At 37.7% G+C, this 16,526-nt stretch overlaps 1 protein-coding gene across 1 annotated transcript in view; it reads left to right on the top strand.

Moving 5' to 3' along the window:
* NTN4 (netrin 4) overlaps nt 1-16,526 on the top strand; it is a 188,178-nt gene that overhangs the window by 13,356 nt on the left and 158,296 nt on the right. The gene's annotated exons all lie outside the window — the stretch shown is intronic.

The following is a 16,526-nucleotide window of genomic DNA, read 5'->3' as shown; positions in this document are numbered from 1 at the left end:
AAGTTAGCCTTTTTTTACATTACTCACATTTTTTTAGATTAAGAATTTCTTAGCTTGAGGAAAGGTTCAGTAAATTGCTGCCTGGTGTATAACATTAGGCATGGGTATTACTGAAAGCTGATTTTACTGCTATGATTGTTCTTTGGGAAAGTAGGTGTAGGACTTTCTTGTTGAGCCAAGTTTTCTTTGACAGTTATACGCATATTTCAAGGTTTTTGAAAGCTCTTCTCAGATAGAAAGCATCTTGAGATTTCTAGCCTGACAACAGAGAGCTCTGGCACAAAAATGACAACACGGAAAATGTTTTCTACTTTTAGAAGTAGCAACCAGACCCCCATAGTACATCACTTCCATACATCATTATCATTGCTTAAGAACAAAATGCACTTACCAAGGTTAACCTTTGAGATTTGAAATCAAAACATCTGGCTTCCAGTCCTAGTTCCTAGCTATGTCTGTCTCCTCTACCTGACTTTGTCCGGACTTCAAAACCACACAAGCTCCTCCTGCTCCTCCTGGGGCTTTCCTGAGTGCTGGGGCCTCCTCACACTAGGCCTCCTGCACTGAGACTTGCTAACCCTGGACTGATCCTCCACAATGCTTCTCCTTCTCCCTTTGGGGAGCTCCTCCAGAACCTCGATTGTGTGCAGAGCCCCAGGCAGGCCTGCCTTTTCCCCCCTGACAGCTGCATTCCTGACTTTCCTATTAGAATGTAAGCTCTTCCAGGGCAGGTACTGATTTTCTTTTGTTTGTATTTCTATCTCTAGAACTTAGCTCAGTTAAGATCACATGGTTATTTGCTGTTCATTCTTTGTTTTCAAAAAACACCAGTGACATTGGATGTAAGTGAGGCAGAGCTGTGCAAAGTTGTCGGCCTCCCTCTCTCTTTCTAGAATCATCGAAATCCCATGGTGAGACAGAAGTCGGGACATTGGCCTGGGATGCTGTGGGCGACCTTGGTGTCTTCCTAGTCTGACCAGGCTCTAAGCGGCTCTCCAGCACCTGCTTCAGGTACCTTTCTAGAACTCACTGTTCTCATTCCCTCCTCTCCTATTCCAGCAGGGGCATCTTCACGTGCTTGGATAGACACCCCCTAACTCACTGAGGGGTTGTTGACTTGTCAGTGAATTCTTACCAAGAACTGGCTGCTTTCCTTCCTTTGATACCTAATGTCCTTCTCTCCTGTTCCCTGGGCTTCAGTTTCTCTTCTGTGAAATGAGGGGCTTGGATTACCTGACATCTAAAGTCCCTTCTAGCACAAATCCTAGGACCCTAAATTATTTCATTTCTTGTAAAAGTTGTAAAGTTCACAAAATGCTGGGACTTGAACCTAGGTCTTCTGATTCTAGTGCTCTTTTCCTAAACCTGAACAGTACCCTACCATCCATCTTCTTTTGTTGAAATAAGGTCCTAGACTTCAATGGCTAATTCCATCATAAAATCTTCATTAATCTCCAAAGGCAGAAGGCAGTGCACCCTCTTAGGAAATCTCAGAGCACTTTCCTTTATATCATATTTAGGTACTTAGAAAATCTAATTTATATCACATTTGTGTGCATCTTTTCTTGATCTAATTATAAGGTTTATAAAATCAGGGACTGCTTTATTTCTATTTCTATTTCTTCTGGCATTTTAATACAGTACCTTGCACTTAGAAGTGAGCAAAATGGCATGCTCTCCTGCCTATTTCAATCTTGCTAATCCTTTAAAGCTAAGTTTAAGTTCCATGAAGTCTTCACAGATTGCTACAGTTAATAATTACTTCCCTGTTATTTGCATTCCTGTGTTGCTTACTATCTGTCTCATTTGACATCTCATCACTCACTGCCTCACTTACATCCAATATCACTGGTGTTTTTTGAAAACAAAGAATGAACAGCAAATAACCATGTGATCTTAACTGAGCTAAGTTCTAGAGATAGAAATACAAACAAAAGAAAATCACTCATTTTTTCATTATTTTCCATGTGCTAATTCAGGACCACTGTGGACTGGCTATTATGGTTAGTATAAAACACAAACTCTTCGGTCCTGTATTCGAGACCTTTTTCTCTAACCTTATTTCACATTATTCTTCTTTTCAGATACCGTGTTTCTTAGCTTAATGTGCATAGAATATGTATAGGGAAGTGAGAAGAAAGTGAGCACAATGGTGGCAGGCAGATCTCCAATCTTGTCCTACCATCTCCCATGTCTGAAACAGATTCCGAGCCCATCTCCATATGTTGATGATATCCTGGCCTTCCTTTGCAGCCCAATTTAGGTACTTCCGAAACCACAGCATCTCATTTCTCACTTCCATCCATGCATTTGGACACGCCATCCTGTCTAGAATGCTTGATGACCTCAGTTCTTGCATTTTCAATCCCCTTTAAGGCTTAGCTTTAGTGCTACCTCTTCCACAGTATCAGGCCCCTTGCATTCTTTCTCTTTAAATTGCCTTCTATGTTCTTCTCTGAATACATGTTGAAAGAGGCAAGGATTTTCATTTTTGTCATAGCAAGTGCTATGGGCTGGTAGGTGGTGCAGGATAGAGCACTGGCCTTGGATTCAGGACAGGAATTCAGACACTTGCCTATGTGACCTTGGGCAAGTCACTTAACCCTGATTGCCCTGCAACCAGGGTCCTCTCTAGTCATTCTGATTCCTATCTGGCCACTGGATCCAAATTGTTCTGGAGGAAAAAGTGAGGCTGGTGACGTAGCACAGCCCTCCCTTTCTCAAATTCATGGCACCCACCTCCCTGATGTCATGATCTTCTTCAAAAATGAAGGACAAATATTATTATTATTAGCAAGTGCTTGATACGTTTTTGGTGAATTGTATTGAATTTCAAACTCCTTGGGTGCAGATACCTCAGTAATAAGATTTTCCCACTCTTTCTATTCCTGAGTGACATTGTGATAATTGCATCAGGCACTGAAATGGCATGGGATCTCCTAAGTGAGTCATAATCACTCGAAAGAGTGAGTCATAATCGCTCAAAAGAGAGCCACCCACCTTCAGGAAGAGAGCTTCCACACCAGAAGAAGAAAATGAATGAAACATGTATCTTGACTAGAACAAGACAAAGTTAGCTGAATGTTAGCCTGTTGAGTTAGTCCTTTATGTATGATTTGAGCAACAAATTTAATAGAAAGAAGTACAGTGGCTGACACATAGTAAACCCTTAGTAAATATTTGTTTTCTTCCTTCCTATCGCTCTTCATTGCTTTTGGAAAATAATAGCTTTACTGGCTACCCTCTGTTATAACGGTCCATTCTATTTCACTTCAATTTCCATTTGTAATATATAGCTATGAATCGAAAAACATGTGATTTCAGAAAAATTGAAATTATCGGTGACCCAGAGTATGAAGAAAAGATGAATAAGGGATACTTTACCAATAAGAATTTTTATATGGGAAATGGTATAGCAGATAGACTCAAGAACACGTATGACCAAAAAAAGAAAATAGATTGATGAAAAGCTCAAGTCATACCCAAGTAGCCAGGGAATGTTAAAAGAAGTAAAAGACCTTAAACATCTTGGAGAGAGCTTTTTGGAGGATTTATGGAAAGACACAGACAACAAACAGAAAAGGAGAAGGTATGGGCAGGCTGTGACGTGCCTCAGGGGAGAATATACTATGCTGACAAGCTTTTTGGTCCATTAATATGCTAAAGAAATTACCCTCATCGAGTCAAGCCCAGTAATATATACAGTGAAAGCTGTGATGATTGGTACTCAATGAATATTGTTTGAATAAATGAGTAGCAGAGAAAGACCTAGTACTTATCCTATTTTGCTATCTGGATAAAGCAAGCAGAAGTGAATTAGCTATGCAATTATTAGATTATTAATATGCAATTTCTATTTCTAATAAGCCCCCCATCTCATTTTTTAATCTACAATATATGAAACATTTGTAGATTAGCTGGTTCCCCCTCATTCCTTTTCCTCTGAAATGTGTGGTAAAGAGAGAAAAATGCCTGTAGCAATAGTGTGTAGATCAGAAACAGCTGCACGTGAAAAAAATAATTGATGTGGTTTTCAAATTACTGTTAGGTGGAAAATAAAATGCCTCATCTGCCTTTGTTCTTAAAAAAAATATGAGACCTAAATTCTGATAAATGTTGTCAAATAGAGTCAAAGAAAGAAACAAAACATCTTTAAAATGACTGATGATCCCAAATAATCGTACTTGAAATCTTTTGTACGAAAGATTAGAAAACCTTTAGGTCACTGAGGAATGCAGAACAGGAGCATGGTTGTGTTTTCTTTGCTTCTCAGTAGCGGGTAAACATCATATTTTCCATATTTATAAGAGAAAGATGATCACCTTGCTATGTTCAACTTAGCATTTTCCTAAAGGCCTTTGGACCTTTCTGTGTGATGCTGTTAGTTCTTACCTCTGTTATTCTTTTGACATTTTCTCAGAAGTCATTCAAACTGGAGAATGCTCTCCATCCTCCTTCTACTCCCCATGCATTAGTGCATGGTTGTCACATGCTGTGGTAAACTGATTTTAAAAGACACTTGGACTAGATCTATACAGCATAGGGTGAGAAGGAAGAAACAAATGATTTATTTAAAAAAGATTTTTTTAAAAAATAAAAACTGCCACTAAGTGAAAATTTTTAAACATTAGTCAAATTTTTCCCATTTTCCTTTTTTTAGCTGAATGTTAGGCATTCCATAGACAGGAAAGTGCCTTTTTTACTAGTCATACATTGTTCTGGCAAATGTAGCTCTAGAAGGTCTTGTTTAGTTACCACAAGATTCCAGTTCCCTAGTTTTCTTTATTTATAGAATGTCTGACTAATATAAAAACTAATATTTTTCTTTAAAAGGAAATGAAGCAGGAAATAGAAAAGGTTTTAGTCTGTATTCTTTACATTGCAATAGTTAATTCACACAGGAAGCCTAAAAATCAGGCGACATTAAAAGGCAGTGAGTCACTGAAACAAGTTCTCTTTTTTACTTAGGACAGGGTTGTTTTGGATTTTTTTTTTATTTCAGTGGGTTGTAAACAGTACTGCCCAGATATCTCTAGTTAAGCAGAAAGATTAAAAATATACATGGATATTTTTGTTCAGCTGTTTCTCTTTGTAAACTCCTGGTGTTTAGCAGTGACTATAAAGGAAAATGAAAAAATGTTTGAGGAATAAATATAACATATTTTAGGACAGTTTATTTTCCTGGTTGTTTTTTCAAAGAATTGGAATTAAGATCTTTAAAATACTGCAGAGTAAAACTGTGCATGAATTGTTGGGAAAGTCCCTGTTTCAGGAACAATTAAAGATTTTGTAGCTATGAAATGAAAATTAGAGATGAATTCAAACAATGAATAAAATGCAATAGGAACAACAGGCATCTACAAAGACTTGTGTGAATCATATAGGAAAAACAATTTAGGCATTCCAAATAAAAGGGAAAATTAGATGCATTCATTTTTTTTCCCAACATTGTTGGGTTTTAGGAATAAAAACACAAAGAATAAAGCAACCCCTCCTTTACAAGGAGTTTGCAATCTAATGGGTATTCCAGGATGGGACAGCCAGCTCAAAGGCACAGGGATGATGTAGTGTTGCATGTGAAGAATGGAGAGGCCAGATTGACTTCATCACAGGGTGCTAGAAGGGGAATTAATCAGCAACAGTTTGGGAAAGATCGGCTCTTGGGGCTTTAAAAGCTAAACAGAGAGGTTTATATTTGATCCTAGAGAAAACAGGAAATCCTTGGAGTAGGTTGACTTGGAGAGTGACATGATTGGATCCTCATTGAGGAAAATCATTTTGGCAGCTGTGTGAAGGACAGATGTGCTCATGGAGAGACTTCAGACACAGAGAACAAATAGGGGTTGTTAAGGTGATGATAGATCAAAATAAATGGCGACTATATGGGTAGAGAAAAAAATCATGTCCAGAGATCTTGTAGAAGTCAAAATGGCAAGATTTTACAAAGATGTGGTATTTGGGAAGACTGGAGAAATGAGAATGATGTCAAGGTTTAAAACTGAGAGATCAGAAATTTATCAATGAATGAGTGAAGGAAGAATTTATTAAGCACTTATGGGGAAAATTCTGTGCAAATAAAAAAAAGTCAGTCCCTGTTCTTAAAGAATTCTGGCTCTAATGGAAACACACCCAATATGGAAGATTTCAGCTGCAAGTTATCTCAAAATGTCACATGGTGATTACCTTTGACAGAAACACAGAAGTTGGGAGGGGAGGGAGGGTTAAGACATTAAGTTCTATTTTAAGTATGGTATCTTTAGGACATCCAGTTTGAATTGTTCTCTAAATAGTGGGTGAAGCAGAACTGTAACTCCAAGGAAAAGCTGGGGCTAGATTTATTGATATGTGAGTCAGCTCTATAAAGATGATAATAGAACTCATGAGAGATGAGGAGGTAGCATCAGACAGATTATGACAGATTATATATAGAGTATGTAATGGGGCCTAGAATGGAACCTTGGGGAATACTCTCAGTTAAGGGACATGGCACGGATGATGAACCAACAGAGAACACTGAGAAGAAACAATTAGGCTGAAGGTGAACCTAGAAAGAATAATATCATGAAAACCCGAAGAAAGGAAAATCTGGATGAGGAAAGGATCAACATTGTCAAATGTGATAAAGAGGTTAAGAGAAAAGACCAGCAGATTTGGCAATTAAGAGATCATTGGTAACTTTTGAAAGAGTTGTTTCAGTAGAGTGAAGAGATCAGAAATTCTATTGCAAAACTTTGGGTGAGTGAGGCCATGAAGGTAGATAGCTTTTTTCTAGGGCTTTGGCTAAGAAAGAGAGAAGGATATGTATGTTAGCTTGAGGGGACAGTAGGATTCGGTGAGGTTTTTTTTAATGATAGGAGAGACTTTTATATGTATTAAATCAGTGGGAAAAGTAGTATTCAGGAGAGGCAGAAGAATAAAGAGATGCTACATGAGTTAGAAAAAGTGAATGAGCCTTCTTGGAGAATATATAAGGGGATGGGATCAAGGCCATATAAAAGGGAAGTGGCCATAAGGACACTATTTCATTATTAGAAATAGAGAAAAGTTAATGTCAAGGAGGTTTGAGATGAAGTGAAAGGGAAAGGGGGGGATTATAGCAAATGACCTCTTATCTCTGTAAAGTAAGAGGTAAGGTCCATAGCTGAGAGACAGAGAGAGAGAGAAAGTTGAGGGGGGCATAGATAGATTGGATACATTCTGGGGATATATACAAAAACTAGATACAATTAAGAGAGAAGAAAAGGTTTGGAATAACTTTTGTCTGGAATGAGATAGTGAATTAATTAGAGAAGAATAAAAGAAAGGTCTTGTTTATAGTGAAGGCCTAATTAAAGTTGAATAATATGAATTTGTGGTGTCCCCAGTTAGTTTGCCTGTTTAACTCCCTCCAGCTGCATTCAACTACATGAAGAGGAGTAGAAGAAGCAAATGATGGACTAATCCAAGGCTAGGATTTGACAAAGATGGAGGAATATCATTAGGACAAGGGGGTGAATGATTCCAGAGAAAACTGCATTCTTAAATACTTAAATTGATATTCGATCTCAAATTCAAAAGATCATTCCACTGATTTAGGTCACAACCCATTCATCTCTGCCCCTACTAACCCCTACTAATCATATTGTTCTAAAAATTGGCCACAAAGGATCCCCCCCCCCAAGGGGTTGCAAACATTCCTAGATTTCTCATGGTAACACAAAGGTGCCAATGAACACTCTCATTCTCCACCCAATCTGATTTTCCTGTTATACAATTCCTTAATGATATTGGTCATTTCTTACTCTGTACCAAGCACTATGTTGAGCACTACAGACATAAAAAAAAAGCAAAGTCACTGTTGCTGTTCTCATGGAGCTAATATTCTAATCAAGAGATTTGTACAAAAATATATGTAAGCAGTTCTTTTTTGTGATGGCAAAGAATTGGAAAATCAAAGGGATGCTCATCAGATGGGGAATGACTGAACAAGTTGTAGTATATGGTTGTGATGGAATACTATTGTGCTTTAAGAAATGATAGATAGGGTGTTTTTGGGAAAACCTGAAAAGACCTATATGAATTTATGTAAAGTAAAGGGAGTAGAACCAGGATAACATTGTACCCAGTAACAGCAATGAGAGGGACAATGGTGAAAGACTTCACTACTCTGATCAAGACAATGACTCAAGACAATTCCAAAGAACTTGTAATTAAAAAAATGTTCTGCCTCCCCAGAGAGCAAACTAATTAATGAACTCTTGAGTACAGGTCGAAGCATACTTTTTAAACTTTCTTTAAGTATTTTGCTTTTTATTTATTTATTTTTCAGCTCAACTAATATGGAAATGATTTGCATGACTTCAAATGTAAAAGAGATATTATATTACTTGCCTTCTCAAGTGGCAAGGGAGGTATAGAAGGTAGGGATAGAATTTGGAACTCAAAAAAAATTTTATTGAAAATTTCAAAATAAATAAATCTTTAAAAAGAGATACCTAGTAAGTAAATGACTGGACCAGATACACAGAACTGATAGAAGGTAATCTTGTGGGAAATGTACTAAAAACAAAAGGGACCAATAAAGGTCTCTTGCTAAAGATGGGTTTTGAACTTAATCTCTTTTTTTTTTTGCAAAGCACACTTGTCCAAGGCCACACAGCTAGGTAATTATTAAGTGTCTGAGGCCGGATTTGAACTCAGGTACTCCTGACTCCAGGCCAGTGCTCTATCCACTGCGCCACCTAGACACCCCTGAACTGAATCTTTAAAGAAATCTGGTAAATGAGAAGTTGGGAATAAGGAAAGTGAGCATTCTAGGTATGGGAAATAACTAGTGAAAATTCCTTGGAATTAGGAGGGGAACATTATAAATAACAGGAAAAAAGCCAATTTGATTGGACCATGTGATATATTTGGAGAATAATATATTCAGTGAGACTGGAAAGATAGGTTAGGTCCAGGTTGTACTGAATTTTAAAAGCTAAATAGAAGATTTGATATTTTATGCTGCCACTGACAATACTACTACAAGATCTGTATCCTAGGAGATCAAAGAAAGAAAAAAGAAGGTTGAATATATACAAAACTATTGAGTCCCACTTCTGGACTCCCTCAATCTTCCCCAGGCAAGTATTGGAGGGGCAGGAGACAAGGATGACAAAGGAGACAAGTACTACATCAAGATCTCCAAGTGCTTCCATTTATTTATCAAAACACCAGTACTTAAATGCCTTTCCAGTCTCTAATTCACCCGCACTCCCATGGCACTTAGTAAGATAAGACTCTGGTGCTCAAGGACACAAGGGGAAGATAGTTTACAGTACACAACAGTCCCTAACACAAAACCATTTAGAGTAACTCTTTTTTATAGTGACAAAGGACTAGAAACCCTGAAAACTAGAACTCCCATCAAGGGAATCTCTGAACAAATTATTTTATATGAATATAATGGAATCTTACTGTGCTGCTAAAAGCACAAAAACAGATCTGGAGAAGTCTAGAACCAGTTGCATAGACTGATGCTGAGTGAAGTGAGCAATATCAGGAGAACAATTTTTACCATAATGTCAGCATTATAAATAGGAAGTTCAAAAAGACTTAACTTTTGATTAGTATAAGATCATAAACCAATAATTCCAGAGTACTGACAATGAAGAATGATACCCTTCTCCAAGAAATGATAGCCTAATCTGAAGAATGAGACATATATTTTCAGAAATGGCCAATGTGGGAATTTGTTTTACTTGATTGTGCTAATCCGTTACAGTGGGGAAGGGAAGAGGCAAGAGGAAGGAAAATAAATGCTTGATTCTTGGGAAAAAAAGATTCACTTATAAAAGAAAATTGCTTTGTCCACAATGTGTGGCATTGGTGAGAGACTTGAGCAAGGGAGATAAATTAAGAAGCTGTTTCATTCTTGGCAAGAGGTGATAGGGGCTTTAACTAAAATGATAATAGCCTGAGTAGAAGAGTCAGAAGAGTTTGGGGAAGTAGAAAAGGCAAGAATCAACAAATGATTGAATGTATGGGACAAAAGTAGGAACTCAAGGATGCTGCTAAAATTACAAACTTGAGACCCAGAAGGCTGGAGTTGATTTCAACAGAAGTAGGGGAGTTTGGAAGAGATGAGGGTTTAAGAGTAAAAATAGTGAATTCAGCTTTAGATATGCTGAGAGTAAGATGCCTCCAGGTATTGATATCAGTTTGTTGCACTGTTTATCAGAAGTGATACAGGCCAGTTTTAAACTATTGAATTCTGGCTCCAACTCATTTTCCAGCTGCCCTATCTGTTCTAATTAGCACAATGACTGGCACAAAATGGATACTTCATGATAGTTTGTTGACTAGTTATTACACAAACTAACTCTAAGAATCTGGCTATTTGCCAGAATAGTGTAATCTGGGCGACAGCCCTTTTTTTCAGGATGGCTAGGGAGGTACATCTCTTGAGTGACTCTAAGTCACTTGAGTGACTAAGGCCTTACTCGTTCTAGGGCTTGATGACTCAGCACAGTGTTGTCTGAGGAAAAGATCATCTGGCAAATCTTGACATCAAAATTGTCCCCTAACATTTTTCTCTACCCATTATCAAATTTAAAGAAAACTATAAGGAGAAAATCCTTATTGCTGCCATTATACAAGTGGCACTCGTATTGTGTTTTGTTTCAGTTTTGTTTGGGGTTTTTTTGCTAAATGTTAGAAGCAAAAGAATTGAAAATGGTTATAGAAGTACTTGTACTGCCTCCTCAAACACAGTTGATTAGTTTCCTCTCAGAATAAACAATGATTTTTGAAATTGTTAACTATTAAAATCACAAAAACATCACATGAGATAACTTTCCAATTAATTACTCCTTTGTGACCTTATACAAACCACTTATAAATCACTTTTTTTGCCCTCTGTCAATAGCAAGAAGCGAAATGTTACACTGGGAATATGTAACTGAGGAAAAGCCTAGCCTGCACCCACAGTGTCACATTCTGGGTCCTAGTGAGCCCTCATTGTTCAACCTGGGAAAACTGGGGTTGGTGCAGGAGACAAAGGCAAATCTATCAGGAGACAGAGTGAAAAAATGAGAATTGATTAATTTAGCAATGAATTAGTACACAGAAGAGATGAGAAAGCATAAGATAATTAAGAAAGCATAGAACAGAGATGGCAAATATGTCCATAAAGAATAAAGGGGGGGGCGGCTAGGTGGCATAGTGAATAATGCACCGGCCCTGGAGTCAGGAGTACCTGGGTTCAAATCTGGTCTCAGACACTTCATAATTACCTAGCTGTGTGGCCTTGGGCAAGCCACTTAACCCCGTTTGCCTTGCAAAAACCTAAAAAAAATTATAAAAAAAAGAATAAAGGGGGAGGGGGCCGAGGGAGATGAGTAATTTTATATGCAAAGTCTCCTGCTTGTAAGGAATTCAAGTGGATTACACATGTGGTGCCCAAATCTTATACCAGACTAGTCAGTGCACTTGAGGAAGCTATGGGCTTGATTATTCCACCACATTCCAGTCCTTGGGTCCTTTGAATACTGTATCAAGTTTCTCTATGTGGTGAGTAATGTGTGTCTCCAAATGTCACTGATTGCCCCTTCCCAGGTTTTGCTTGTTTTTTGCTTCAGAGTCTCAGATAGACCTAGGGCTAACAAAAGCCTTGCTTAGTTTATAGACGCTTCTGTTTTTGTAATCTTGAACTTGCCCAGGGATATAATTTTAGTATGCCTTTACATCTGAGACTTCCAAGCAGAGTCACTATCTGCTCTTCCTTCCCAACCACAGTGAGCAGGAATGCTAACTAGAATGGAGATAGTGGCTAAAGTAATGTCCCGGAGAGTGCTTGCATTATGTCACCAATCCTCCCCCTCAGCTCTCAGAAGTCTCTCTGGCACCTCACAACTGTGATCTTTTTATCCAGCAAGAGCAGCCTACCAAAGTCTCAGAAGACAAGAGCAGTAGTAGAAGGCTCAGAAGGTGAGATTTTCCATTTCACCCTACATGAGATGGAGACCAAACTCCCTTCTTCTGACTTAGTCTTGCAGGATTCTCGCTAAATCACAGTCTCAGTTCAAAAGATATCAGCTGATCTCTGGCATAGTATCTACTTGAGTTTCTCATGACCTTAGCAGTATTGTTTAGTCAGAAAATCTAGGAAACCAGAACTCTTGGCAGAATAAGTCAGATTTAACTAATGAAAATGGGACAATAAACATTAAACATTAAGTTTTGCCTCCTGAAAAGTAGTTGGAGATGGAGAAGTAGAAAATTTTAAAGGCAGTAACTGAAAGGGGAGGAATCTTTGAAGGCAAAAAGATTGCAAAGATGGGTAAGGAGTCTTCCCAAGGTGTTTGTTACCAAAGTCCCACAAATACAACAAAATGATAAGGAGAGATGACATTTAAAAAGAAGAGCCTATGAAGATTTTATTACAGTCCCTAGTTTCTGGCAAAGCATACAAATATGAACTGATCATGCTATAAGCAGTATTCTTTTGTGTTCTCTCTCCTCAGTTGCCAAAGAGATAGTTAGGAAGGGTGAAAGAAATTGTGGACATATAAATGAAAATGATTCAGGATCCAGGAAGATAACTTATTTGATATTTTTTAGACAAATATGGATTGGGAGATTTATTATCATCCTTTTTTTTTCTCTATCCAACTCAACCAGTGTTTTCTCTTTCTATTTGACCAATTCATGTTTTTCACCCATATTTTTAATGAAATCCTCTTTACACTGAGTTTTCATAATCCCTTGTTAGTACTGGCATGTTCATGCCCATCATGTAGACCTTCCTATTGTTCTATAGATGATTTTCAATTTAAATTCTTTAAAGATTTTAGTGTCCCATTGCTTGTAGCCATGTAACCCTGAAAAAATATTGGCAATAAATAATGAAGATCTTTTGTTTCAGGAAGATACTTGGGGTAAAAAGAACTTTGCACTTTTCAAAAATTAATTTAGCAGAATCTTCTTTTTTTGGTTCAACTCCGATTCAACTCAGGGTCCATTTGAAGTTGTTGCCCAAAGTACATATACTGTGGACAAATTAAACAAGTTTATCCAACCTTATACCCTAGTCTAGAGAATAGACATTTTTTTGTCTACTTAATTTGGGTTGGTTTCTTTGTGATGTGGATAGGTAAGCCAAAATCTTTTGAGTGATGATGAATTTCTTTCAAGAGGCTCTGCAGTATTTCTGAGCTGGTCACATGGTAAGAATAAGAGATAAGAAAGATCCATGGTCCATGGGTTGACCACCCGCTTCCCCCACCATGGTAAACTTATGGGAGAACTCGAGCAAGTTTCTCAGAGAATGGGCAGGCACAGATAAGCTGCAGTCTGTACCATCAGAGGGAATATCCATATTGATGGGATCACAGTTCTGTTTGAGTATCTGACCTCAAGATATGTATTTTTTTTAAATTTATCCTGACAAATACCAGAAAAAGAGCATTTCTATACTCATAGGAGAACATACACAAAAGATTCCTCATGAAACAGAATCTCCATTTTATCAGTTTTGATAAATGTATATACATATACATGTGTTTTTATATATGCATATTACGTATTTCTACACATTATTTTCAGAACTTTCTTGATTGTCTACTTTTTTTTAAACTTCTGTGCCTTTTAAAAAATATTATAATGAGGGTGGCTAGGTGGCACAGTGGATAAAGCAGCAGCCCTGGAGTCAGGAGTACCTGGGTTCAAATCTGGTCTCAGACACTTAATAATTACCTAGCTGTGTGGCCTTGGGCAAGCCACTTAATCCCATTTGCCTTGCAAAAACCTAAAAAAAATATTATAATGGCCTTTTTTTCAACTTCTCTTCAATCTCCTCCCTCCCATTAAAAAGGAGAAAAAAAAATGTTCTTTTAACAAATAAGTGCAGTCAAGCACAATGAATCCACATAGTGACCATAACTACAAATATGTCCCTGCGCCTTGTGTCCATTACCTTTCTATCAAGAGGTCAGTGACATGTCATCCCAGGTCTTCTGAATCAGCATTCTTAAGTCCTTCAAAGTTCTCTTTGTCATCCTGTTGCCTTTGTTTTCATTGTTTTCCTGATTCTGCTCATCCATTCTGCATCACTTCATGCTGCCCAGAGGTCTCTGAGGAAAACTGTTTCCATTTCCATGGCATACTAACCTTTCATTACATTCACATGACACAGTTTGGTTAGTCATTCCCTTGTTGATGGGTACTTCTTAAGATTCTGTATCTTTTCTTTTATCCCACGTTTTGTCCCTTCCTCCCTTCAGAACGAGGAAATAGGTTTTGCTTATGACTGTTCCCTCACTGTTATCACCCTTTCTCCAACACCATCCATATACCCACCTGTTTCCCTGGGGTGTTTCATGTCCACTGCTGGTGTGTATTCCTGTGCCTTTATTTGTTTCAGACAAGAAGAAGGTTGACCTGACACATACTTTTGCTACTCCTTCCTCTGAGCATGTGTATTGATTTTCCTTCAGCAATGAGAAAAAACAAGCTTTATTTTCTTCTCCCTCTGGTCTGCCATCTCCACTTGTGTAGTGATCCTTTCACTCTCCCTTTCCTTGGTAATTCAAGCTTGGTAGCACAAGGACTAGAGTGCTGGATTTGAAGTTCAGAGAAGTTGAGTTGAAGCTCGTGCCTCTGGCACTCTGGTCTATATGACCCTGAACAAGACACTTAAGCTCTCCCAGCCACATGTTCCTCCTCCATGCAGTGGAGGCAACAACAGCACTTACTTCACAGGGTGTTGTGAGGATTGAATAAGCTAATCTTGTCAATAGGCCATCACAACATCACAAAGCTTCCATGAAAACTTGGTTTTTTGCAAGAAAAATGACACAGTCAGGGCCCCTGCAAGCTTTGGGGTCCAGTATTTCTATAAAAAGACAACTCCACTAGTTACATTCAGGGGACCCCTTAACTGTCTTTAACATGACTAAAGCACTTTTCATACCTTGAAATACTTTACACATTCTAGCTACTCTTATTGCTGTTGTTTTTGTTTACCTTTCTAGATTTCTCTTGACTTTTGTGTTTGTTTTAGAGTTTCTTGTCAAACTCTAATTTTTTTCCTAAAAAAAAAAATGTTTGAAAGGTCTCTATTCCGTTAAGATCCATTTTTACCCCATAGGATTATATTCCATTTTCAGAGTAAGTCAACTATGATTGTAAGCCTAAATTTTTCTCATTTTTAGTAGATACTTCCAGATTTTATGTGATCTTAACTATAATTTTTGGATAGTCAAACTGCTTGCTTTAGATGCTTGCAAGATTTTTTTCTTTGATATGCTAGCTCTGGATTTTAATCATAACATCCTTGAGGTATTTCAGAAAATAATTGATGGATTCTTAATATATTTATTTTGTTCTGGGGTTCAGTGGAATTTGAGAAGTTTTCACATACGATTTCTATAAATGTAATAACCAGATTATTTTTAAAAATAATTTTTAAAGGGTCCAATGGTTTTCAAATGATTTCCCTTGACCTTGTTCCAGGTTAGCTGTTCTTGATTTTATCTGTTACATTTTCTTTCATTTCTTTCAATTTTTTATTTGTTTCTAATTTTTCTGGCTCTCTTGAAGAGCCAATTGATTTGTTTTAGTCATTGATTTAGTCTTTCATGAAAGTCCATTTCTTTGATAAGATTTGCCATTTTATCTCTTAAAACTATGCTATTTCCAATTCTTTCTTCAAGATCTTTTATTTGATCTCATTTCTACTCTTGCTTTATTTCTTCTTGGTGTTCATGTAGTCCTTGTAAAAATCTTTTTTTTCTTTGAATCTCTGCTTTTATGTGATGATGTTATAGTTGCAATAATTTTTGATACTTGGATTTTGCTCATCTCTCCAGCTTTAGTTTGTGAATGGGGACTTTGCCCCCTGCTGCTCTTTTGAGTGGAGTGACTAGCTGAACTTGGTTCTTGCTCTGGGTTCACTGGATGCCCATGCTGACTTCTCCCTCCCTGGGTTCTATTCCAATGGATACTTCAGGTTCAGAATCTTAAGGGCCTTCTATGACTGCCCAGAAAGGAACCCCTGAACCTGAACTGACTGGATATTACTGAGAATTCCAGTATTTCTTAGCATAGTACATAGGAGGACTCCCAAGTCCTCTACCCTGTTAGAAAATTGACCCTTCCATCAAGCCTACACCAGCTTCTTTGTAGCTCTTCCCACTGCCCCTACTTCTGGGCTCACAAATAACAAGGGTAAACTACTTCCACATGCAACTTTCTCAGGGGATTTCTCCATTTTAGCTCTCTCTAGACACAGAACCCTGCAGGCTACATATATCCTGCCTCTCCTCATGCTGATGTTCCCTACTCTTTGCTGGGGAGGAACATTTAGAAGTTGTCCTTATCTCAAATTTCCCCTTTATCTATTTGATATTTTTATATTCGCCATTATGTTAGAATCTTTTCTGAGTTACATGTGAATTTTTCTCCTCACTCAAAATTATTATAAAATGAAATGAGATCTGTTAATAACAATTCTTAGGAGCAGCTCACCCAGCCAAACTGTGAATCTGAGATCACTTTCTGTTAAA

This window comes from Macrotis lagotis, chromosome 2 (genome assembly GCF_037893015.1).
Source record: "Macrotis lagotis isolate mMagLag1 chromosome 2, bilby.v1.9.chrom.fasta, whole genome shotgun sequence".
Classification (NCBI taxonomy): domain Eukaryota; kingdom Metazoa; phylum Chordata; class Mammalia; order Peramelemorphia; family Peramelidae; genus Macrotis; species Macrotis lagotis.
Note: the sequence above shows the minus strand (reverse complement) of the source record. Positions and strands in the feature narration are given on the sequence as shown.